Raw genomic sequence first — 26,176 nt, 5'->3', positions numbered from 1 at the left:
GGCATCCTCACAGCTGGCCGAGCAAACGAGGAGAGGCAGCCGCAGCTCCCGTCCAAGCCCCTTCCAAGCCCTTTCCTCACTGTGAACGATGCCCTTGCGCCCCAGCTTTTCAGCCGGGCAGGCCCCCCCGCCCGGCCTCCCTGCCCAGCGGTGCACAGAGCGCATGCGTGTGCTCTGGGCCCACCCGGCTCTCTGGACCCTGACGGAGTTAGCCTCGCCTCCTCAGGAAAGACAACAACAGCAACAAAAAACCAGAACAGCCAAACCAAAATAGGCCTTTGCAGATCTGGAGGGCTTTTCTCCTGGCTGTCGAGGAAAAAGAAAAGGATCCTGCCCCGCCCCATGGTTCGGGTGTGCACCTGCTCTTCCTCCGGAGCCCCGCGCACCGAGCCCAGCCCCGCGTCCCGCAAGGCGCCATGCAGCTGGCGGGGTCTTTTGGTTTTGCAGAGAGGCGGGGTCGTGCCGTAGGAGCCCCGGATTTCTGGAGAAGAAATTTCCCTGTGAGATGGAGAGCAGGGTTTGGACAGTCGGAGAAGGGAAGAAGGGTGCTCTGGGCCAAAGGTGCTGGGGGAGCAGTGGGAGCGGTGACCAGAGAAGCCCACGTGGGAGGAAAGGAAGATTTCTGCGAGGCTGCAGTGCGCGGTGTGTGGCCAGAAGCCAGGGACCAGAGCATGAAATGCATAAATGGGGTAAAGGAAAGCACCCAGTGTAAGACTGGCGCCCACCAGGTAAGAGCTGACCACCTTTCCCGTAACGGAGGCTGGAAGCCACGCTGGCGGTCGGGGCAGCGGGGCGAAAGCAGCCGAGGCACGTGTAATGGGAGCCTGGTGCCCAGAGGAGAACGTGCAGATCAAGGCACCCCACACAGTCGAATGCACCCGGGGCCTGACAAAACCGAGGGCAGGAACATCCCCCATGCAGGAGCTGAGAACCCCTCATTCTAACGTCCAGGGAGCACGGAGGGTGGGGATCTGGAAGATGGCAGTCTCGGGGGGGCAAAACCCCCAATGTGGTAGCGTCCCAATACCCATGCGCAGCCCCATAAGCCTTGACTGGTAGGAGGTAGACAAGGGGGCAACGCAGTGGGAGGCGGGCGGAGATGAAGGCCGACCCCAGGCAGAGAAGGCGAGAAGTGGGGCTCTGTCCTGGCTCCCTCAGACCTACAGAGACCCCGAGAAAATGTCACCGCAAGTAGTGATTTCTCCCCCAGGGAAAGAAATAGGACAGGGACTTGGGGTCCACCCTGTAGAGGATGAAGCACAGTCGGTTGTCATTACTTGTAGATCCCAGTTATGGTCTGTAAAGTAACCCTGACACTGAGCAGCCCGTTATTCATTCTCATAAAATGGCGGAGTGCCTTCACGTTCCAACATGCCTTCACATCCCCTGTGCTGTTCAATCCTCAAGGTGACCTGGCGAGAAAAGTACTATTGCTCCTCCTTGTCCATGAGGGCCTCTTACCCATCCAGCTGCTCTTCTGAGCTCCATTCTGTGTTTCCCACAACTGTAGAGCATCTCCTCTGACCACGCACAAGGAAGGGCTCCAGACACCACACGTCCAGAGAGGGCTTCAGCGAGCTCCCATCCCCACTGATCCAAACCAGACCCCGTTCACCCTCCAGATTTGCCCACGTTCGTTCCCAGCACCACCACCCTCCTCATCACCCACCCAGAAACCTGCAGGACAGCCTCTACCCCTCCTGTCCCATGTGCCCCAGTCTGTGGAGTACCTTTCTGCCTCTCTTCTCCAGACTACTCTTCCTGCGTTGTCATAGGCCCTGATCACCTCTCCTGGCTTATGTGTAGCCTGGATGCTCTTTCATCCTCCAGTGTTGCCAGCCTTGCTCCTCTCCAACCCCGGCTCTAGTTCCCTGCCCCTCCAGGCCAGACATCGCTGTGCTGACAGCATGATCCTTATAAATACCAATTGCATGGCATCCCTGTTCTCCTTTACACCACAAAATATCCCCCTATCATTAACACAATTTTCAAATTCCCTAGCTTATCATGTTCCCTTCTGTCTTTAACTCAGCTATTCTTTCTGGATCCATCACCCCTCATTCCCTGACTGGCATTCTATATCCCGGTCTTACTCAACTATTCAGAGTTTGCTAATGTGCCTCATTTCTCAAGATTCCATCCCTACTCCTGTGTCATTCTCTCTGCCTGGAATCTTGACTGACATATCAATTTCTCCAGCAAGCTTCATCTGACTTCCCTGGTCCCAACACAGGACTAGGCCCCATCATGGCATATTCCACTTAATTCCAATGCTTACTTCCTGGATATGAAGTTGTTTTCTCTCTTTCTCACTAGAGGGTGTGCTCCTTGAGGGCTGAAATTGCTCATTCCTATCTGCAGGGTCTAGCACAGTGGTTGTCACGTATAAGTGCTTAGTTAGGGTTGGGTAGATGGATGGATGGATGGATGGATGGATGGATGGATGGATGGATGGGTGGATGGATGGATAGGTCTCCTGTTCAAGCTGGCATGGCCCACAGATGAAGTAACAAGGACTCAAAGTCAAACCTTCTTTCCATATTCTTACTTCTGTATTACCCAGCTTTGAAACCAGTTCTCCAAGCTCCCAGATTTCCCAAATTACACCTACCATTGCAGGCAGCTACCAATGATGATGATATACCTGGAGAGCTCTAGTTGCTCAGATGAAGGGCCCTGTGCCCAGTGAGTACAAGGTGGTAATTTGTCCAATAGGGTTTTTGTGTCCTGGACTGAATGTTGCAGAACCAGCTAATGAAATCTACATTGTAATTAGGGAAAATATTCCTGCACCAGTTGGAGAGATAATTACTGCCTAATTGTATTTTTCCCCAGTATTTTACCACAATGGTCTAGAAAAATAACTTAGAAATGTGATTTTTATAATTACCATTTTTTGAGAAATCTGTTCAGAATTATAATTATCACTTCACAGGTTTCAGAGCTAACTTTGAGTTTGGCACCATGGGCTTTGTGTACATTATCTCATTTGGTTATCTCAAAAACACTGTGATGTAGGTCCTATTTACCGTATTTTATAGATGAGGAAACTGAGCCTAAGGTGGGTTAAGAATCTTGCCCAAAGTTACCCTTGGTCACAGGGTTGAAATAGAGCAGTCTGTCTGCTACTGAAGAGCATGATCTTACCCACTTCTCTGTGCTGCCTCCACAACTCTCAAAGGAATCAGTTATTCAGTTAATTTGGAAATCCTTTATCAGTTTTTTTGTTTTGTTTTGTTTAGAGAGAGAGGGCGAGAGAGAATCTCAAGCAGGCTCCATGCTCAGCATGCAGCCCAACACGGGGCTCCATCTCACGACCCTGAGATCATGACCTGAGCCAAAATCAGGAGTCGGTTGCTTAGCCGACTGAGCCACCCAGGCGCCCCAGAAATCCTTTATTGTTAAATAGTGCCAGGCCAGTTTTAGGTGCCAGAGATACAATAGAGAACAAAACAAAGTCTTTGTCTGCATGGAGTATATGCTCTGGGGACAGAAGGAAAGCAAATAATGAATAAATACATAATGTATCAGATATTGGTAAATGCTATGAACAAGGGTAAAGAGAGTGTATAGGGAGAACTATTTAAAGAATGGAGGCATCTAAATTCCAAAACAGTAGTGTCTTAGTCTCAGTGCCCTGGAGACTCACTCGGCGCTTGAGATTGAGTGCACAAGGTTGATTGGGAGGTGCTCACAGGAAATACACCCGTGAGAAAATGAGGACAGCAGGACTGGGCAGAGAGGAGGTTGAATATCTGATCTGTGATTACATCTGAGCCCCCAGCAGATACTCCAGTGAGTTTGCACTTGAGGCAACTCTTCAAGGTTGTCCAATTGAGGCAAAGGGGACTGGACTCTTGTATCCCTGCATCAGCCAGACATTGGCCCTTGGCTACCGCCGGGAAGGAGAAAAGCAGCTCCGTGTGGCCAAGGGCGATGCCAGTGAGGGGCACTTTTTGGAGTCTTGGGTTTGTTTCTGGACTGTGGGTATTTCCTGTCAAGCCTCTCTGGTCAAGCCAGTGGCTGAAACCAAAGAGTTAACTGCCTAACCCTGTGTTCTTCATCTTTACAAGCCAGGATAGTAATAGCCCTGCCTAAAGTGTTGCTATAAGAATCAGAATGATAAAATGGTGATAAATGACCCTATAGAAATGTAAAGGGAGATTAAATGAAGTAAGGTTATCTATGCTTTGGAATAGTGTAGATTGTGTGTGAAAAAGAAATGATCTGGAATGACCTGAACTGATGTGGAAAGACTAGACATGTGAGAAAAACAGCAAAGGGTAGGACAATATGTATCATGTGATATCACCTATTTTAAAAGACATCTGTTTGCATCTGGATAGAAGGTAAGTGGAAGGATATGCATCCAAGTGGGGACTGTGTGGGCAGGAGTCCACAGGGCTGATGGGGCCCAGGCAATGCTGGAGCAGTGCGAGGGCTGGATGGAACTGGCCTTGCTTCCATGTGCCGGGATGGACAGAGAAGGGGTCGAAGCAGATTTGATAGGGAAGGTGGCACTGCGGAGGACACATCTGGATGTGACCTTAGAGATAGCTTGCTCTCCAGAGTTGCTTGTGTTCTGGAGTCAGCAAACCTGAGTTCAAGTCCCTACTCCACCTCTCACTTAGCCTGTTGACCTGGGGCAAGGCAATGTCTCTGAATCTGTTTCTTCATCTGTGAAATGGGAATAATAATACCCACCTTAAAGAGCTGTTGTCAAGATTAGACACGAGTCAATCAAACAGCCATTCACAGGGGCCACTGTCATTAGCCAAAAGTGGTCACTTGATATTCCCTCCGCTTCTAAACAGAAGCAGGGAGTCAGAGGAATGACTTCCCTGGGCCAAAGTAAACACGCCAGGAGAAGCCAGCTCCCCAGATGAGCAAGTCTTCCGTCAGTGTGCTTCCAGGTGGCCAGATGCGAAGTCGATTCAGATATTCTTCTTGTGGATCAGTGGTTCACTTTGTTTTTAAAATATTTCATTGAACTAATATAGGCACATAGCTTAAAAAAAAAAAAAAAAGTAGCCTAAGTCTTCTGATGAAACACAGCAAGCCCTTCACCATCCCTTGGTTCCACATTCCAAAGGCAACATCGCTTGTCTCATGGAGCTGTCTCACCGGACAGTTACCTCTGTATTCCTAAATAGTATGCTGATTTTACTATCTCCTATCTTATCAAATTTAGACATTATCTATTGTCTATCATGATCTAAACATTTAGCATTCCTTATACCAACCTCCCATCTCCCATCTGTCCCATAGTTTCAGTTAAATCGAAAAATCAGGGTTTACGTTATAATGACTATGTAATCCAGTTCTTTAATTTTTTTTCGAACTCCTCATCAGATCTTCCATCTACCTATCCTTTGACTATGGTTTTCAAACATTCTCATACTGGGTACTTCATTGGTCTCATTACCTCCTCTCTTTGTTCCAACATGGAGACCTCTTTCCAGAAGCTTCTGTCCTCTGGCTTCAGACTACATGGACTGCTCTCTGGGCCTGTTGCACAGCTACCATAGGAGAAATGCTCTTTGTTGTTCTTCCGGATAAAACCCTCTATTTCTCTCTCCCTAGTTTTGCTGGGGCACATCCGTAAAGAAGGAACTTGGCAGAGAGCGGTGTAAGTTTTCTCTGTACGTCCTCCGGATTCCATATTTTGTGATTAGCCAATAGCCAGGTGGCTTTCTTCCTGGTAAGGTACTTCACAGCCTTGAGTTTAAACAGGTATATCCAAAGTACTAGATATTAATCCATTTACCTAACAAACATGGACTGGAAGCAAGGTCCTGTCCAAGGATCTGACTCAGTAAAACAGGGGCTCTGTTCTCAAGATGATTTTTGTTGGGGAAAATAAGTAAACAGGCAGTGATGTAACATGATTAATGTAATAGCAGGAACTTGATACAGTGCTAAAAGAACATTCCCACTCCCCCAAAAGAGAATTTAATCTAGTGTGGGGAGCTCTTAGAAGGCTTCCTGAAGGGGCGCCTGGGTGGCTCAGTAGGTTAGGCGACTGCCTTCGGCTCAGGTCATGATCCTGGAGTCCCGGGATCGAGTCCCGCATCGGGCTCCCTGCTCGGCGGGGAGTCTGCTTCTCCCTCTGACCCTCCTCCCTCTCATGCTCTCTGTCTCTCATTCTCTCTGTCTCAAATAAATAAATAAAATCTTTAAAAAAAAAAAAAAGAAGGCTTCCTGGAATTGGCCTGCCTAAGTGAAGCCTAAACAATGAGAATGCATGTTTATTTATTTATACACTATGTAATTTAAAAATTGGATCTAGATATTTTGCAAAATACTTACAACTGTTCTGGTATACTGAAATCCTTCCAGTTTCCACAACTGTGTCTAGCTCTCCTTCGTTTTATGCATTTCAACATTTTCCCCAGAGACTTGAAGGGTACCTGGCATATAGTAGGCTCTCAACACACAATTGTTGAATGAATGAGTGTCAGATGCGGCATTTTAATTCGTTGGAGGAAGAGAGTCCTTTAAAAAGAGCATCTAATAAATGGTCCTGGGACAGTTTAGTATTGATACACACAAGAAAATAATAAAACTAGTTGCTTGTTTTATCCAATTTACAAAAACAAATTCCAGATGCACTAAAGATAAAAATTTCTAAAAATTTTTGGAGACAATACAAGAGAATATCTATATGACATCAGAGTAGGAGAGGATGAATTAAATAGGACACAATGCATAAACCTCAACATGAAGACTGGTAAAATGGACACTATCAGGGGCAAAGTTTCTGTACTGCAAAAGACACTTAGCACAGGGTACTGTCAAAAATTCTCTTCTCCTGGACTTTGAAGATTGTGTTTGTCAGTCTGATAGACTGATTCTAAGTGTGGCCTTGCCGTTAATTGGGTATGGTAGTGTGGTCAAATGTTTTAACTTCTCTTAATTCAAGTCTCCTCTTCTATAAAATGAAGTTAAGATCATTTTAGAGCATTACATTATATGATGAATGTAAAGCCCTTAGCAGCGTGCATGGCTCATTTTAGGTGCCAAGTGTGCTAGGTGTTGGGTTTTTCAGAATAAAAACCCCATGCTCCCATCCTTCACCCTTGAAGGACTTAAAGTCTATTGGGCAATTTAGATAAATAAACAGATGGTTAACTGTAGGGTGCCAAGTGCTGTGACAGTTGTCTTTACTTTGGCCTCTCCGGATTAAGAAGCAACATCACCCCACTCAGTGGGGAGCCACGTGTTGGAGTCCTCCATGAGTCCATTCCTTGGGATTCTGTCATGTCTCCCCTGTCCTCCCCATGCACTGTCTTCCCAAGTGATCTCATCCACTTCCATGGCCACATCTCTGTGCTGGCAACTCCAATCGTGTCTCCAGCCAAGACCTGACCTCCTGTTCAATGGACATCTCAAACGTAGTATGTCAGGAACCAGACTCTCTATCTTCCTATGTCCCTAAATAAACTTCTCCACAATGGCCCAGCTCAACAAGGGGCTCTCAACACTGGCAGGCACTCCAGTTACTCATGATAAAAACTCAGGGCCATTCTTGATAATTCCCATTCCCTTATTGCCCAAACCATGTTCATTCTTCCATCAAAACACTTCTGAAATCCACCCACTTCCTTCCACCTCTACTTTAACCACATTGGTCTAAACCATCATTGTCTCTCACCTGGGTTTCTGCTGTAACTACCTAACAAACCTCCCCGAACCCCTTCCTACCCTTCCCCACTTCCTCATTCTTGACCCAAATCTTTTGAAAATGCAGATTTTATTGATGTAATCCTCAATCGGTTTCCCATTGTACTTAAAACTCTAAATCTCTGCCCATGGTCTACAAGGCCCTGGATTACCCAGTCTTCATCCACTGTGATTACCTCTGTCTCATTCCCCTTGCTCATCAGCCTTCAGCCACACTGGCCTTCTTTCAGTTTCTATAACACATTAAATTCTTTCTACCTTGGGCCATGGGCTCATGCTCTTCTCTCTGCCTTGATCAATCCCTACCTCCCTTTTGACCTGGCTAACCCATTTCATTCTTTTGGGTCTCTTCCTAAATGTCATTTTATTGTGGGAAATTTCCCCGTTGACCTTACCTAAATCAGGTAGTTTAAATTTCTAATCATCTTTTATTCCTTCTTATGTTTATCGATTTTAAACTATCTTATTTATTTTTATGCTTGTTATGTGTTTACCTCACCTAAAAGACTAAAAGTGTAGAAACTGTCAATTTTGTTCCCTGCTGCTACCGATGGAGGAGGATGGTAGTGTTGGGGGTGGTGCTCAACCAGGGATCTGGCAGGACTGACCCCACCTCCTGGAGGACCCAACCATCTCTGCCCCTAAAGGACTGTCACTCTAGCAGCTCTGAGGACTGTGACAGACAGCCTGGCCCCTTGACAGCTTCTCCCACAGGAGGCCTGAGGCCTAAACCACTTCCAGCTGAGTCTCTTTCCCAACCTCCCCCCACTATGGATCACCACCCCCTGGTGTGTTCCCTCAGCTTCAGGAGAGCAGGGACTCAGGCGGGCAGATCCTGGAAGGAAGGAAGACACAGCCATACACTTACCAAAGGCCCCCCTGCACATGGCACCCTCAACCCTGGACTGTCTACACACACACTGGCCCCTCTGAAATACCCCTGGGCTCCTGCCCTTGCCTGCTCCACACACTTCTTTGGCCTCAGGGATCTCTGGTTGTACCATCCCCACCCCCTGAGCTTTAGCCACAGCAGTAGGCACTGGGGCTGGGGTGCACACAGGGCTTGCTCATTGTGTCCACACATCTCCACGGCCAGCCAGGTTCCTGCTTAGCTTCCACGCCCGGACCTGGCTCTCCTCACCCTCTCCTACTCTCCAGGGCTGGGCACAGACTTGCACATGGACCCGCACCACAGGGTCACACACGTGTTATAGCTGCAGCAGACCCAGTGTGCCGTGGCCCGGGGGACCAGGCCCAGAGCACGGCTGCCTTCTCACAAACGGAAGGCAAAAAACCATGCGGGCTGATGGGAAAAGCCTTTTCCAAATGGCATCAATAAAACGTCCCCAGAAAGGGCACACACACACACACACACACACACACACACACAGAAGACAATTGCTCATTATAATTTTGTCCCTTGCATAGTTCTTAGATCCCATGTAGCATATACGTAGATATATGCATGGTGGGGGCTTAGTTAACATCCTGGCTGCACAGGAGATTTTATAGAGCACTGAAATGGGCTGATTATTTGTGCTCCAAGCCCCAAATTCATGTCGCAGTCCTAACCCACAACAAGATGGTCTGTGGAGGTCACATCTTTGGGAGGTAATTAGGTTTAGATGAAGTCATGAGGGTGGGATCCCCATGATGGGATTAGTGCCCTGTAAGAGGAGGAAAACAGATCTCTCTCCTCCGTGCACATGCACAGAGGAAAGGCCACGTCTGCAAGCCAGGAAGCAGGCCCTCTCCAGGAATGGAGCCCACACTTTGCTCCTGGATTCCCCAGCCTCCAGAACTATAAGAAATAAATGTCCACTGTTTAAGCCACCCACTTGATGGCATTTTGTTATGGTGGCTCAATCTGACTAAGACTGGTGTTTGATAAATATACTGTTTCAGGGGCTTCAAAAATCTATTGATTCAGAACCTTTTCAGGGTAGAGCTGAGAAACCACTTTTAATAAACTCCACAAGAGATTCCTGTTGAGACAGCCTTGCTCTGATGTTTGGAACCTGCTGTCCTAGAGAAAAGTGCCCAAGATTAAAAATCAGAAGGCATGGGTTTGAAATCTGCTCTGTAAATTATTGGGTCTGGCATTTGGGGAAGTCATTTCATATCTCTGAGTTTCAGGCTCTTGCTCTGTGAAGTTGAGGAATGAAAACGAGCTTCAAAGCACAGCTGTGGGACTCCCGTGCCCAGTGGACTTTATATCCCTTTGCAAACTCAGAATTTTCACTTGTTGAAAGAACTCTTCCTCATCATCTCTGACCATCTTCCTGGCGCAGCCCATACTTCTCCAGTGAAATAACATCCCTTTCCTCCGACTTCTGAAGAAGGACTAATAACAATAATTCCCTGAGCCTTTTGCTTTTCCAAAGTTCTGGGCTATCATTATTGAGATACACATCGTAACACACCCACAGCCTCCCTAGCCCATTTGCCACTGGGGGAGAAACTGAGCTCAGGCAGCAGCATCAAAGCCAGGACAAGAAAGCTTGACTTGGGAGTCTCTGGAAAGTAACAGAGAAAGGCCACAGCCAGGAATTGGGGGAAATTCTGGGCAGTTTCTTAACTGGCATTCACATACTGAATCTTGTAAAAACATAACTATTTGGGGCAATGGCAAAATCCAGAAAACTGAGTCCTCTATCTGAGGTATAATGGGGAAAAAAAAAAAGAAAGAAAGAAAAGAACTCTCAAATTTAAGCATCTTGATGTATGAATCCAGGAAAATCCTTTTATCTCCTTGGCTCTCAGGTACCTTATATGTGGAACAGGTGGTTGGACCAGATGAAAGTATAAATGAACAAATGAATGAACCCAACGGTCTGCAAGACACCTGCTGGGGGACATCTGTTTTTTGTCTTAGGATGTGACACCAACAAACCCCCAATCACTCAAGCCAGATAGCTTGATTTGCCGATTCCTCCTAGGCTGCCTTAATTTCCCCTACCTCCCCTCTCCTCCCCACCCCATTATACTGACCTGATGCAACCCCTCATTACTTCTCACCTGGACCATTTCTCCAGCTCCTAACAGGTCTGTCTCCTTACATTCATTAATCCATCCGTCCATCCATCCATCCATCCATCCATCCATTGGTCTAAAAACTTTAGTATCTTCTATGTGCCAGGCATCGTTCCAGTGACTGGTGAACAAGAAAAAGTCCCAGCCTTCATGAAGGTGACACTGTAGTCAGGACAAATAGTTGAAAGACTAGTTAACAAATACATATGAAATATCAACTGACATAAAGGAAAGTGTTATTAAGAGAAAGTATGGTGAGGGAATGGAATATGGGGGGAGAGCTGTATTTTATTTAGGGGAGTCAGACAGGAACCCTCTGCAGCGTAATTATATTTGTAGGAACCTAACGAAGTGAGGGGGTAGGTGATATGAAGATCAGGCTGAAATACTATTCTAAGCAGAAGGGGGAAATGCATGTAAAGGTCCTGAGGTATAGATAAGCTTGGTGTGTCCTAGGAATTGTGAAAGAAGACCAATGTGACTGGAGTGGGGTAAGTAAGGGGAGTGACCGTAGAAAATGGGCTATAGGGATAGGCACAGGCCAGGATCATATGAAAACAAGAGAGAACTTGAGAATGTGTGCCTGACTTTTGTCCTGAGCTACTGAGAAAACAGGAGTGTCATTTCCTGAGTGGGCAAGTGCTGGGAAGAATGGGGATGGGTAAAACTTGCAGAGTACTGTTTCTACCAGTTTCAAGAGGCATATTTGATAACCAGGTGCACATATCGAGGATGATGTTGGGTAAGTAAGTCTGCATGTCGGGGGAGAGGTGTGGGCGGGAAGTGTGAATCTGGAAATGTGCGATGTTATTCAGGGCCAAGAGCTGGAGAGGGTGTAGGGGAGACAGAAGAGATGGGAGGATTGGCCGTGGGGGGGGACCACAGTAATTCAAGAACTGAACGAGGGGAAGCACCCAGAAAAGGAGACTGAGAAGGAGCAGTCAGTGAGGTGGGAGGAACACCAGGAGAGGCTGGGGTGTGGGAGCCAAGAACATAAAGAATTTTAAGAAAGCAAATATGGTCACTGTGTCAAGTTCTGCTCCTTGTAATAGAGGATTTAAATCAATTCACAGTTCTTTGAATACTGAAGTATTTGGACATCTTTCTTACGCCTCATTTTGTATTTCTGTTTACCATGCTGTTGTCTTTGCTTATTTATTTATCTTCTGACAAAAATTCAATTTGTAACTGGTTTGTAGCGAGTCTTCCATTTCTGAGTATAAACATGAACTTGTTTTATTTTTTCCCAGTGTTGCTTCCTCAATGTTGACTTCCCTCTCCCAACAGGTAGTGGCTCTCTTAATGCTATCTTGGCCAGATTACTTAATTTTCAACAACTTATGACTAACAGCACAGTCTAATTCTGGTTTTAAAAACTCAATTCTGCTTATTTAAAAACAAAGTTTTTCCAAAAGGCATGCCTTCTGTTTTTAAATTTTTAAATGGAAATTTTCAAATACATACAAAACCAGAGAGATCCTATTCATTTTAAATCTCCATCTTCTATCTGGGTCAATGCTCTCCACCTCTGGAGGCTGAAGGAGGGACTCATGGTGCCCTGCTGTCACCGGGCTCATTCCCAAACTACCTTGTCAAGGCCTTTAGAGATTAGATCATGTCATCTGCCCCCTCCCCATGCTGGTGATGTCATGAATTCTGACTCTCCTCATCTTCCAGTCTTTGCTGGCCCCGAAAATACCACAGTCCCCTCCTGCCACTATTATCCTTAAGCTCATCCTCCATACCTCCCAGAGACTTGGAACGGGGTGAACCCATCACACCAGCACCCCTACTTACCTCCAGTTCTCTCTCCCATAGCACTGCACCTAGGGCACTGTCTCCGTGGACACACCTGTCCTCCTTACAGGAAACGGTGGGCTTTTGAGGGGCAAGTATTGTCTCATTTCCTAATCTCTAGCTCAATTCCAGGTATATTGTAGATTCCAATAAATGCTAAGTAAAAGGCCAATAGAATAAACATTGAATTGGATCCTTCTAAAGAGAGGGTCAATAAATAACACTTCTGGACAATTTGAGAAATAAAAGTAAAGACATAGATGGAATATCACCTTTAGTAGTGATACATGCTCTGTTGGAAGACGTAGCTTAGCTTGAGTGCCAAATGAGTCAGTCAGGGAACCATGGCTTTAGGCAGATGCCCACCCAGGTGAGGGGGCACTAGGGGCAGTAGGGGGTGGGTAAGGAGACTCACAGCAGAGTGTGTGCTCCCTGTGGGCAGACTTGCTCCCAAGAAGAAGACTGGCAGAGCTGAACTGATCATGCCCAGCTATTCTCCCAAATTTACCAGGAGAGAGATCACCCATCTCCCCCGAGGCAGAGAATGAAAAAAGGGAGAGAGATCCAGAGCTTAGAGGTTATACTCATTTGGTTCCTTTGCAGGAAGGAAGCACCAGACATCAGCAAGGAAGATTCCCCATGATCAACTACATGCATCAAACATAGCACAGATCCTGTCACCCAGGTTCAAGTGTTCAATTCTCACAAAAGCAGACAGAGATAGGTATCATGATCCAATTTTATAGGAGAGGAAGCCAAGGTTCATAACGGCTAAGTCACTTACCCAAGATTACAAACCAAGGAAGTGGTAGAATAAGAGTGGATTCAATTGTATTACTAATAATGGTTGACATTTGTTTAGGTGCTTATTATCTGCTAGGCTGTGGAATATGGGCATGGATACATTTAATCCTCACAACAGTCCTATGAGGTAGGTATTGGTTTTTGTTCTGTTTTGTAGACGAGGTAATTTAGACCAAAGTCACCAGCTCAGGACTGAGATTCAAAGCACAATCTGTCCTCCAAAGCCTTGGTTTGTCTCCAGATTGTTAGGTTATTCCTGTCTCAGGCAAAACATGTAAGCAAATCAGCAAATTCCCCCAAATCACAGGACATAATGCCTCCTCTAAGACACAAAGTTCATTTCTAAAACAGATGAGATCTCCAGGGTCTGGGTTTAAATCTTACCACTTGTCAGCCTCTTCCTCACCTGCCAACAGGAAGTGATGATACCCCATTGCAGAGAGGCGGGTCCTGGCGCAGGAATGAGGATGGAGTCATGTGAGCGCTCACTTCTCAGGCAGGAAGCAGGCTCCTGCGTGGTTTATCTTGCTCCTGCAGAGGGTTGGCTCCTAGCCTGGTGTCTGTTTTGACCCAGTGAGGCTGCTCTCCAGTGCTTGCCTATGTCTCAGACAGGAAGGGATGCCGAAGGTCCTTCTCTTTGGGGGCAACTCTGGGGTCCTGTGATAGAGAGCAAGGGAAAAACCCTAGGCTGGGAGAGGGGCAGGGCAGGGCAATGGGGTGGCTGGAGGCGGGATCTAACTGCTTCCAAGAAGACAGAATAGCTCACCAAATCCTCTCAACGAACCTGAGAGGCAAGTATGATCTCTGTTTCTCAGAAAAGTGATCCGAGGGAGCTGACTACAAACAAATGGGCAGGAGGAGGAACTGAGTGGCATGGGGGGGGGGGGTCGGGGGGGGTCGGTGGAGAAGGAGCAGAGTGGGGGGGTATCACTTCCTTTCTCGCAGGTAGCCTATTCCACACCAGCATGCCCTGTCTCCTGTCCCACTTGGGGAGGAGAGGTGAACTCTGGATGGGGGAGGTGTGGGTGCAAAGGTGTAATACCGTGCCTATTTATAAGGTAAGAAGCCGGAGGCCCTGCCTGAGGTCCGCAGATGGTAGATGGTGGAGGAGAGCCTGGAATTCAGGCTGGTCTGACTCTTGCACTGATGGGGTCTCTCGTAACCATCCGTAGCTTGATTAAAGTGTTGCCAGGGCCAGCAGCTTCAGTCTCACCTGGATATTTCTTTTTAAAAAGAAGGAATCTCAGGCCCAGCCCCAAGCCTCCTTGCCAAAAACTGCCTCTTGGCAAGATCCCCAAGTGATTCCAACGTTCATTCTCACTGGAGAAGTCCTGTCCTACACCACACGCAGGTTTTCCCCGAGGTTCCTTCTAACCCCCGGGTTCTCACTCTTCCATTGCTGGCGGGCACATCCCTTTCATCTCTCTCTCTCTCTCTCTCTCTCTCTCTCTCTCTCTCTCTTGCTGCCTTGACTCCTGGACCCCCTGCAGCATGCATAGCATGCACTGCTCTCTGCCAGGCACCTGGGATTCTTGCCTCCCGTTCTCATCCGTCTCCTGTCCAGCTGGTGAGCCCCTGGGGGGGACAGGAGTGCAGCATAGCGTGTTGTCCACACAGCAAAAGCAGCTCCTTCCTCACCTCCACTGCTGTCTGCAGACCTCGTCTCATCCTGATCTTTAGAGCAACTGTCCAAAGTGGATATTATTATCAAAGTAAATAAAAGACTTGCCCAAGTTTTCAGAGCTACTTTAGTTCAGATGGAGGGCTCCTCAGTGCTCCTTTCTCTTCACCTCTCCCCATGAAAAGAAAACCTCACTGCCAGTTTGGAGGTACTGAAACACGGGCATGCACGTATTTTTTTAAAGATTTTATTTATTTATGGGACGCCTGGGTGGCTCAGTTGTTAAGCATCTGCCTTCGGCTCGGGTCATGATCCCGGGGTCTGGGATGGAGCCCCGCATTGGGCTCCCTGCTCAACGGGAAGCCTGCTTCTCCCTCTCCCACTCCCGCTGCTTGTGTTCCCTCTCTCACTGTGTGTGTCTCTCTTTGTCAAATAAATAAAATCTTTAAAAAAAAAGATTTTATTTATTTATTTGAGAGAGTTTTTGTAGGTGTTCTGCTAGAATCAGTTTTCAAAATGTGGTCCACAGAGCTTTGGGGATGTCAGTCTGAATCTGTCCCTGGTTTGGGCTGAGGTAGGAAAGAGAAAGTGAAGGGATCCCTGGCTGCCCCTGGTTTCAGTCAGGGCAGCTGACATTTATCCATTTTACACACAATCTTTCTCTGGAGACTTTCTATAAACATACCTATTTTTTGGTCTAAAATAATTTTGAAAACCATTGTGCTGAAAATTATCTGAGATTCCTTCTAGCTAGTGCCGACTATGATTCCAGGCTTGACTGGGGTTTATTAAGTGGGGCATTAAACAAAGAGTTACTGAGTACCATCCTGTCATTTGCTGAGTGACATGTCCTGATGGCTGTTTTACGATGTTCACCTCGGCTATAGCTGGGAAAGCAGACCTGAAGGGTAGGTATATGATAGACATGCCAAGATCCACTCAGCCAGGATCCGCTCAGCCTTCTTTCTGTAGCAACAGAACCTGACTTTTAGCTGGACCCCTGGCTGTGCAGAACGGTTTCTGTTCCCAGCGGCCCGGGTAGCTGGCGTGGCTATTTGAATATATTCTGAACAATGTGTATAAATGGAAGTGGGCACAATTTGTGGGCCATGCAGTTAAAAAAAATAAAAGGAGTGTGCCTTCCCCTTCTCCATTTCTTCCTCCCAACTGGGCAGTATGCAGACAGGGTGGTGAGCAATGTTGGATGACATGAGCCAAGGAAATACCAGGCAGAAGGTGGGGCCACAGAAACAGGGAGCCTGATGCCATGGGGCTGCCACACAGTCCTGGACTGCTTGCACCTCGGTGGCTACAGGAGTGAGAAACTCCTGTCTTGTTTAAGCCATTGTTTATATGGGTCTCGGTTGGAGTAACCAAGCATATGTGTGTGTGTGTGTACACATATATGTATATACACACATACTAAATAATGCAGTGGACAAGAGTAAGAACAGAGAGATCAGTTAGAAGCTTTTGAAACAGTCCAGGCAAAGATGATGATGTTTTGGAAAAAAAAACAGTAGCTCTGAAGATGATGAGAAGCTCAGGTGGTTCTGGAGATATAACAGAGATACAAGTGATGAGATTTGCTGGTGGCACGAATGCAAGGTATAAGAAAAATAGTCATGGATGATTCCAAGATTTGACATAACATGTTGCTAGATGGAGAAGATTAGGAAAGGAGCCTGGATACAGTTGGAAATCAGGAATGCATTGTGGACACGTTAACTTTGAAATGCATGGTAGACATCCAAGTGCTGATTGAACATTTGGATTCAGGCATCAGGATTTCGGGGGAGAGAGAATTGACTTAAGTATAAAAACAGACATTTTGGGCCAGAACGTAGGGAACAAAATAGAATTCCACAGAGAATATCTGATCAAGCTGCCGTCTTGTCATTTTCCATAATTGCAAAATGGCTTTTAATTAACTAGCTCTGCAGACCACTGGGCACTGGGGAACTCCCAGGATAAATTACTGCTCTGTGTGTGCACCATGGAAAGTGTACCCTCACATGTGAACAGCTCAGAGTTCCTAAAGCACATAATTACCCTCTGAGAAAGCTTTCTAGGATGAGTGGCATTTGGGAAAGCTGGGAAGTTGGGAAACTAGATTTTCAGTCCAAAAGATACAAAGGAAAGAATGGTCAGAAGATCAGACTTGGGGTCCTGGACTGTCTCTGTAAGGACCTAATGATACGAGATAAGTCATCTGATATCCATCCATCTATGCATCCAGCCAGCCGTGCATCCAGCCATCCATGGATCCAGCCATCCATGCATCCAGCCAGCCATGCATCCATCCATCATCTGAATAGGAGATCTCCAGTGTCATTTCCTTTCTCTTGAATCTCCTGTCTCCTTATACCATGTGGCCGGGCTCTGCTGCTTCTTGACCAAGTAATATGAGAGAGGAAACTACCTGAAAAATAGAAGGCTACAGTGAACCCAAAAAAAAAAAAAAAAAAAAGAGGAAGATAAGAAATATAGGGATATCTGTCCAGATAGAAATGTGTAATAGAAAGCGGTTCTGGCATGGGGCAATGGTCAGAGGGAGGAGAAAGCCCAACCTGAAGGCTAAACTCTCTGAAGAGCTGTGTTGTGAGAGAGGTGAGGGGATCATAGTGCAGAGTAGTTTGCTCCTTGGGTCTCAGAGTCTAGCTCTGGGAAATTTCAAGTCTCAGGGTCAGCATGGCTTCATGTCCAACATCACATGGATATATAAGCAGTAAAGCTAAGAAGGTGTCTAAGGGCAATCCACAGGGGCTGCACACTAACTTGAGGCAATATAGAAACAGAACATTCCTGGAAGCCCCAGGACTGGGGTCAAGAACCAGAAGCCGCAGAGAACAGAGACATTGCAACTAGAGGGTAAAGCAGGGTTGAAGCCTTCAGCAGTAGGGACCATGGATGGATGGATGACACCCAGGAGACCTCAGGTATTATAAAGTCCATGATAGACATCTACCCGGAGTGCCGAGGGACCAAGCTAAACCTGCAGCCTTCTGGAATAATTACCCTGAGAACTAAGGAGCTCTTGGACCAGGACCCCTCCCCATCTTTACTCTCTTTTCTGCTACCTCCGTCACCCTGGGCATGCATAAACTCACACTTGCATTCAGACACCATCTTGGGAGAGAAGGAAATCTTCTCGAATGAGGAAAGAAGCAATATTGATAGAAGGCTTGAGTTTACATCAACTATCAACCCAACATGACTAGTTTTGGTAGGAAGAAACTGTATGAATTCCAAATAAGCTGAGTTGCTTTTAGTTGGCAACTTTAGGGACCATTTTCCACCATTAGTGGGAGTGGGGATGCAAGAGCAAAATAAAATTAATTATCGCCAAAGACAATTATGTTATTTTGCACATCAGAGTTGTGTGCGGCTTTTTAATTTTCTGCTGTAATCCACTTATTCATTCTTTTATTCATCCCACAAGCATTTACTGAGCGCTTCCTTTCTGTCAGGTGCTAAAGAGAAAGAGGGATAAGATTTTTCTGCCCTCAAGAAGCTTAGAGGTTGGGGTGGGAGGCACTACTCACAATCCCAGTGCAAGGTCAGACATCTGTAACAGAGGCCAGCCCAGAAGAAAAGCAAAGGGTGCTCACCCCAGCCCGGGCAGTCAGGGAGGACTTGCTGGAGGAGGCAGGGCCTGACCTGAGTCTTTCGGAGTGAATAGGATGTGGCCAGGTGAAAAGGACAAACAAGAATGGTGGCATTCATTCTTGTGTTCATTCATTCATTCAATTATTTAAGTAATATTTACTGGGTGCCTACTAAATTCAAAAACTGATATAAGCAGTGGGAATACAGCAGTGAGTGAGACAGAAGGGATCCCTGCCTTTGTGGAACTTCTATTCTGGTGGGAAGAATGAGATTGTAAAAACAACAGAATAAGTATATAATATCAGATAGTGGTAAATTGCAATGAAGAATAAAGTTTATCCAGTAAGGAGACAGCGGGAGGCAGTGGGGGAAGCAAGAGAGGGGTCAGAGGTGATTTTGAACAGAATGAAAGGGGAGGATTCTGATGAGGTGAGATTTGAGTGGAGATGCATTTGAAAAGAGAGTCTTAATTAATTGAGTGGCCATCTGGAGGAACAGCACTTGAGGTGGAGGGAACAGCAAGTGCAAAAGCCCTGAGGCCGGAGTTTCCTTGCCAACTTCAAGGAACAGCCTGGAGGTCAAAGTGGCTGGAGCAGAAAAGGAGGGGAGGAGAGGCAAGAAATTAAGTGGAAAGGTATCCAGCCCCCGTGCAGACCGAGCCTTGCAGGCCATGATTAGGAGGCTGGATTTTGTTCTGTAGGTGAGGAAGAGCCATTGAGGTGTCAAGGCATGAAATCGTAGGGAGCCCTGGGGACTTACCAACAATCCAATATGATTGGACTGTCACGTTCACATGAGAGATCACAAAAGAATGAACTAGAGAGGTAAGCTGGAGGCCAGACACAAATAGCTGGAAGAGCTGGGATTTATCTCACCTGCAGGGGAAGCACTGAAGTGACATGATCCGATTTGAGTTTTGGAAAAACAAGTCATAGGCGTTATGGAGGATGGATTAGCAGAGCAGGAGAGTGGTATAGGAGAGAGAAGGCAAAATAAGGGCGCCGAAAAGCAATCAAGAAGGCTGGTGTAGTGGCGTCTGGGTGGCTCAGTCAGTTGGGCATCTGCCTTCAGCTCAGGTCACGATCCCAGGGTCCTGGGATTGAGTCCCATGTCGGGCTCCCTGCTCAGCGGGGAGCCGGTTTCTCCCTCTGCCTGCCGCTCCCCCTGCTTGTTCTTTCTCTCCCCCCACCTCAGATAAATAAATAAATAAAATCTTTAAAAAGAAGAAGAAGAAGAAGGCTGGTGTAATCATCCAGGTGAGAGCTGATGACCAGGCAGGTGTTGCAAAGTGGGGGACAAAGTGAGGTAGAACAGCACGTGATTGGATTTAGGAGGTGAGGGAGAAGGAGGAGACTGGTTTTCTTCTCCTTCTGAGTGAAGGAGACTGGGAGGGAACAGCAAGTGCAAAAGCCCTGAGGCCGGAGTTTCCTTGCCAACTTCAAGGAACAGCCTGGAGGTCAAGTGGCTGGAGCAGAAAAGGAGGGGAGGAGAGGCAGGAAGTTAAGTGGAAAGGTATCCAGGGATGGAAACACCATCCTCAGGATAGTAACTCCCAAAATTATATCCCAGCCCAAATCTCACCTCTGAGCTGGCATCCCCAGCTGCCTCCTTGGCTTCTGTGTTGCCTCACAGATATCTGTGTGTTCCAAGGACAGCCTGGATTGGGCCCCATGGCTCCCTTGCATCCAGTCTTTCTCACCTTGGTGACCACACCATCCACACAACTGCTCAAGCCAGATACAGCACCTAGGGGTTGGCCTTGACTGCTCCCTCCCTCCCATGACCACTCCATTGCAAGTCCTAACATTTTTAAATGCATTTTGAATCTGTTCACACTAATTAGATCCGCTTCCACCAGCTTAGCCACAGTCACTGTCACCTGTGGCTCAAATTGTGAGTTCAAAAAAAGCAACACAGAAGACAATCAGTTCAGCTCCAGAAAATACCAGAACTTCTACTTATATTTATTGTAGCATATCCTTGTAACTTATTTTTTTGTATTTATTTCATAATATACATTCTACGGTAGTATGACAATACTGATAATAATAGCCAACACTTAATGAGACCTACTAGTAACTGGACCCTGTACTAAGCAGTATGCATTAGACAGCTCATGTAATTGTCCCAATGAGTGGGTGAGGTTGCTATTATTATTATAAAACTGATTTTGCAAATGGAAAAACCTAAGCGCAGAAGTTATAAATACACAAGATCGCACAGCGAATGGTGCCTGTGGCAGACACAGAGATGGGCTGTATTTATGCCCTTTGTAGGGACATGATGAGGGACACCTGCGTGGCTCAGTTGGTTAAGCATAGGACTCTTGATTTTGGCTCAGGTCATGATCTCAGGGTGGTGAAATCCAGCTCCCAGCTCAGCAGGGAGTCTGCTTGAGATTCTCTCCCTCTGCCCCTCCCCCACTCACGTGTATTCTCTTAAAAAAAAAAGAAAAGAAAGAAGAAGAGAGAAAGAAAGTCCTCGGTAAGCAGACAGCCTCCAGTAGTTCATTCTTCCTGGCACCCTTGTCCCTTCCCAGTGCAGCCCCAGCCGATGCCTGAGCAAGGTGGTGGCAGAAGGGGCTCAGCATCTCCACCCAAAGTGGCATTCCTCTAAGGGGCGCCCTCCTCCAGCACTCTCCTTTGGGCAAGCAGAGACTTTATCAAAGGGCTTTGTAGTTCTAGCAGCTTCCTCTGCCCAGTCCTGCTCACTCCCTTCTCTAGGTTACTCCTCCATAAACCTCTTGGTCCTACCTGCATCTCAGCCTCTGCTTCCCAGTATGCCCAACGGACATGGTGGCAGAGCCAGGACAGATGCCCGGGCAATGCAGATGACTCTTTGTGCACCCCCATTATCCTTTCCCTCCTCTGCCTTTGCATTTGCCACACTGTATTGACATTTTTTGGTTTATGAGTCTGAGGTGTGTGTGCATGTGCGTGTGCATGGGCCAAAACATATATAATGTAAAATTTGCCATTTTAACCATTTTTTTCAGCATGTGATTGAATGGCTTTAATTATATTCACACTGCTGTGCAACTGTCCCCATGCTTTTTCCAAAACTTGTTCGTCACCCCAAACAGAAGCTTTGTGCCCCTTAAACAATAACCTGAGTCTGCTTTTTAGACCCCAAAATAAACTGAGCTTCATCAGGACAGTGATTCTTTCTTACTTATCTCTATCCGTAGCTCCTAGTAGGGCCTGGCATTTAGTAGGCATCCAAGATATTGCTTACTAAACTGAAGAATTAAAAGAGAAAGTTTCTTCTGAGATACCTGGAAAAATTTGGGAGAGGTGACATTTCACTGGACTCTTACAAGATGAATGAGATTTCAGTAGGTGACTAGGAGGGAAGGGCATCCCAGGCTGGGGGAACGGGAACACAGGGTGGCCTCTGCAGGCGGCCGCCCCGAAGTCAATGTTCCCCTCCCAGAACTGCAGTTTTGTTTAGGACAGCAAAGCGCACAACTAAGAAATATACATACATTTCCTAGCCTCTCACTCAGATCCAGGTGGCCATGTAACAGTTGTAGCCAATGTGATGTAGGCAAAAGATGAATGGTGATTTCTGGGGAAGGTTCACATTCCTGAAATGGGTATTGCCACTTCCTCTTTGTTTTCTTTCTTCTACCTCTCGTCTGGAATGTAGATGTAGTGGCTGGGGCACAGTAGCCATCTTGCAGCCTTGCAAAATTATGGAGTCCCTGGTCCTGACATTTTCAAGCCACTGAATTAGCAACTCTAGATGTGCGTGCAATTCCTAACAGTAAAACTTGCCTGAGATTTTTTTTTGTAAATTGCATTTAATATAAGTCTCAACTGATATGATAGTAAGTGGTTATAGAAGCAATGGCAAGTCTGGAAAACAAGACTAAGTACAACCTCAAGAACCATGGTGGCTCTGGCCAGCAGAAGAACTTCTGCCTTTTATGCCTCATGGAACTGGCAGCCAAATGGGGAAGTTGCCTCTGCAGCTGCTCTCTGTCAGGATCGGGAAACCACCCAAATCAGCAAAAGCCACAGTCTAGAAGTGAAGATGACCAGGAAGCCACCATAATCAAGCGGTGTCTCCGGAAAGCCAGACCTCCGGTGCACTTGCCAGCAGAGCTACAGAAGCAGGCAGGTGAGGTCACCTCGTCACTCCATCTTCTAAACCCTGCTTGAGAACATCTGATGGACTGGACTAATTCATATTCAGAATTTGTACCACAAAGGAACCTGGAAATGTGATTTTTTTTTTTTTTAAGCTTTCCAGTCTACACACGCTAGAAGGAGGTTGAAGTAGAAATTGAATACCATGGATGACTTCTGCCATAACCTGGAACAGAGATGTTCTCCTTCTTCCCCTGGCCAAGTACTGCTCATCCTCCAAGTTTTGGGTTAGACTTCACTTGCTTGAGAAGGCATTCCCCGACTCCCAGTGTATTTAGATGGCCACTCTCACCTCCTTGCTAAAAATCCCCATATCATTCTGCAGTTTTCCATTACAAATTATATATTCAATATACTCCTACTCTAAGAGCTTGTCTTCCCTGCTAAGCTCCACGATAGCAGAGACTGTTCTATCTTGCTCATCCCTGTGTCCTCAGTAGTTTGCCCAGTGCATGATACAGTATAGTCTCTCTGTATGAAATGAGTGAATGTATTGCATGAATAAATAAATGGATGCACAGAGGAGAGCATGGGGGGTAAGCACTTTGGAAGAACATATCATGAGGCAAATACAGACATTGGTTGGAGGAAAGTTCCTCTGACATGGGAGGGGGTTTCCATCTCTGTGATTTGTTTTGCAGAAGTGGATACACTGGTAAGTATAAAGAATGGCAGACCTGGATATCATCTGGAAAAATCCATCACACTAAATAATTTTCATCAGCAGCCTTGAATGGAACGAGGTTTGCCTAAGAGAAGGGCATTTCCCAATCATGGGTATCTGTCTCCAATAAAAAACACTGGTCCCCAGAGAACTTGACTTTGAGGAGCCTGGAGATGAATGAGATGCTCAGGAGCCTAAAGGATGTAGGAATGGTCTTTGTTCAGAGGTTGTCCACAGCCTGGTCCTCAGAACAGACTATCTCAGAGAAGGAACATTTCCCATACAGTTCTGGGACAGGAATGTTACGAATACAGACTCACTTCTTCAAGGATTTGACCGGACAACTTATTCTCCTGTGTAGAAGCCTGCCATAATATTGAAAAGTTTATTTCTCTGAAGAAAGAGCCTGAATGGTAGCTATGTGTTTGGCACAGTAATGCTTAGACTCTAGCACAAAATTGGCCTCTCAGAAACTCCTTTCCTCTAAATAGAGGGACCAATTACACTGGATGGACCAAGGCCTTATGTCAAATGAATGCAGAGCCCACTTTGGGATTCCCAGCCCCCCGCCTCTTGTTCCAAAAAACTAATTACAGTTGAAATTGTTAGCAGAGTGAGTTTAGTAACAGCCCAGAGGCAGCAAAGCCCAGGGGAGAAACTGGGGCTGGTCAAGGGAGAGCCACACTTTGGGGCTTGTTTTTGATACCTGTTGTATAGGGCCACACTTCCCCTAAGATACACTAATATGGTCAACAAAACTAAAGTTTGCAAGGTCAAGGTCACATAGCAAAGAGGTATTAATTAGAAATTTATAATATGTGTATATGCATATGTATACATATATACGTAAATATGGAATATAGGTACTTATAAAACATCAATAGACAGTGGTCAAGGTCATGTAAGATGTTTGGGACCCATTTGTGCCTCATTCTCCCTTGGTCTCATTATTGATCCATTCATCCCCACTCCCTCCCACCCATGAATCCTCCTGCCTTGCTTACAAATCTAGGAAATACTTAGTTTTTTTTCTTTCAGTGTTCCTCTTTTCTTTCTTACTACTTTCTTGGTTTAGAATAGTCATTGAGAGGTAGAGCTCTGGAGTCAGACTTTCTCAGTTTAAATCCCAATTCTACCACTTGCTGCTGTGTGACCTAGGAAAATTAACCTAATTTTTCCGTCTCAGCTTCTACTCTGTAAAATGAAAATTAAAATATCTCTAGCCACATGGAATTGTTGTGGGAATTCAATGAAGTCATCTATATGGCATTTAAAACAATGCCTGGCATATTATAACTTCTCAATGATATTTGTTATCCTTCTTATAATTTTTGTTATTAATATTTATGTGTTGCACTCTTCTACTGTTTGGAGGCATCACTTTCATGAATTTTATGTAGTAAGTCAAATTTATGGTTTAAATGACAGATCAAATTTGTTTCCCTTTCATTCTCCATACTGAGAATTCAAAGAGAGCAAGTGAGCATAGGTTGATCTCAGGATGAGCTGGAACTGAAGAAATTAAACTTACTGACCAAATGTGCAAATTTCAGAGAAAAGAATTATAGCATTAATTATCTTGCTTTGGGCAGTAGGCAACAAATCCTGCACAAACTGGCTTAAGCTAGAAGGAAACACATTAGTTCACATAGCAGATATCCAACAGTGCATGAGGTGGGGGGTTTCAGAGCTGGTTGATTGAGATTTGATGATGCCATTTTGGTCCTGGGTTCCTGTTCTTTCCATCCCTCCCGTCTGTCTTCTGTAGCAATGGCCTCATCCTAAGTCTGGCTCCCCTTGTGTTCATATGGTGGCTGCCAATGGCAACTGACACATGTGTCTTCTTTGCCATCCATTGAGGGAGAAAAAAAGGATAGATACCCCTGAAAGATTCTTCACTGGCATCTTCTCATGACTCAGGGGCCTCCCCACATCTACCTGGAAGGAATGATGTTGCTGTGGTTTCTGTAGACCCATCAGCTGGGGTGGCGTGCAGGTTGGAGTTCAGTCCCTGTGACCTTTGTAGGGATCACATGAAAGGTTTTCAGATGGTTCCAGGGCTTACCTCGAGTGTCAACAAATAAGGATGGTCTGTTTATCTATTGCTATACAGCAAATGACCCCAAACTTAGTGGTTTGAAGATACAATTGTTTTATTATATCTCACAATTTATGGGTCATGAATTCAGACAGGGCACAGCTGGGAGATACTCAAGCTTCACATGGGTCGCTCATTGGTACCAGCTGGTTGCCAGGCCGGTCTGAGGGTCCTAGGTTGTCATCACTTCATGATTGGCACCCTGGGGACAGCTGGGGGCTGGGCTCAGCTTAATGCCTCCCCCTTACTGGGTAGTCTCAGGACCTTTCCCTGTGGTCTCTCTAGCAGAGGGGCTGGACTTCTCACAGCTCAGTCTGCTACCCTGCTATAAGAGACAAAGAAATTGTGAAATAGAAGATGAATACAAATGATTTGAAATGTTGTCTTCAGTACAAATAAAAAGTGTAAAGAAATAGGCATGCAAGTTCTACTAATAGGCACTTTATTTCCCTTCATGCCCACTAAATGGAGGTGTCCATTTTTTTTTCAGTTGACAAAATTAGTTTTATTATATTGTTGAATCTATAAAATAGTCCTATTCAAAAATTATTTTCTAAAATACAATTCTTTTTTTTCTTTTATTATGTTATGTTAATCACATACATTATATCATTAGTTTTTGATGTAGTGTTCCATGATTCACTGTTTGCGTATAACACCCAGTGCTCCATTCAGTATGTGCCCTCTTTAATACCCATCACTGGGCTAACCCATCC

General features: G+C 46.0%; 1 long non-coding RNA gene across 1 annotated transcript in view; it reads left to right on the top strand.

Moving 5' to 3' along the window:
• The window catches only part of LOC145721275 (uncharacterized), a 42,666-nt gene that overhangs the window by 10,427 nt on the left and 6,063 nt on the right, over window positions 1–26,176 (top strand). The gene's annotated exons all lie outside the window — the stretch shown is intronic.

This window comes from Leptonychotes weddellii, chromosome 4 (genome assembly GCF_054177405.1).
Source record: "Leptonychotes weddellii isolate Sample4059 chromosome 4, ASM5417740v2, whole genome shotgun sequence".
Classification (NCBI taxonomy): Eukaryota; Metazoa; Chordata; class Mammalia; order Carnivora; family Phocidae; genus Leptonychotes; species Leptonychotes weddellii.
The sequence above is the reverse complement of the archived record's forward strand: the minus strand, read 5'-3'. Positions and strand labels throughout refer to the sequence as shown.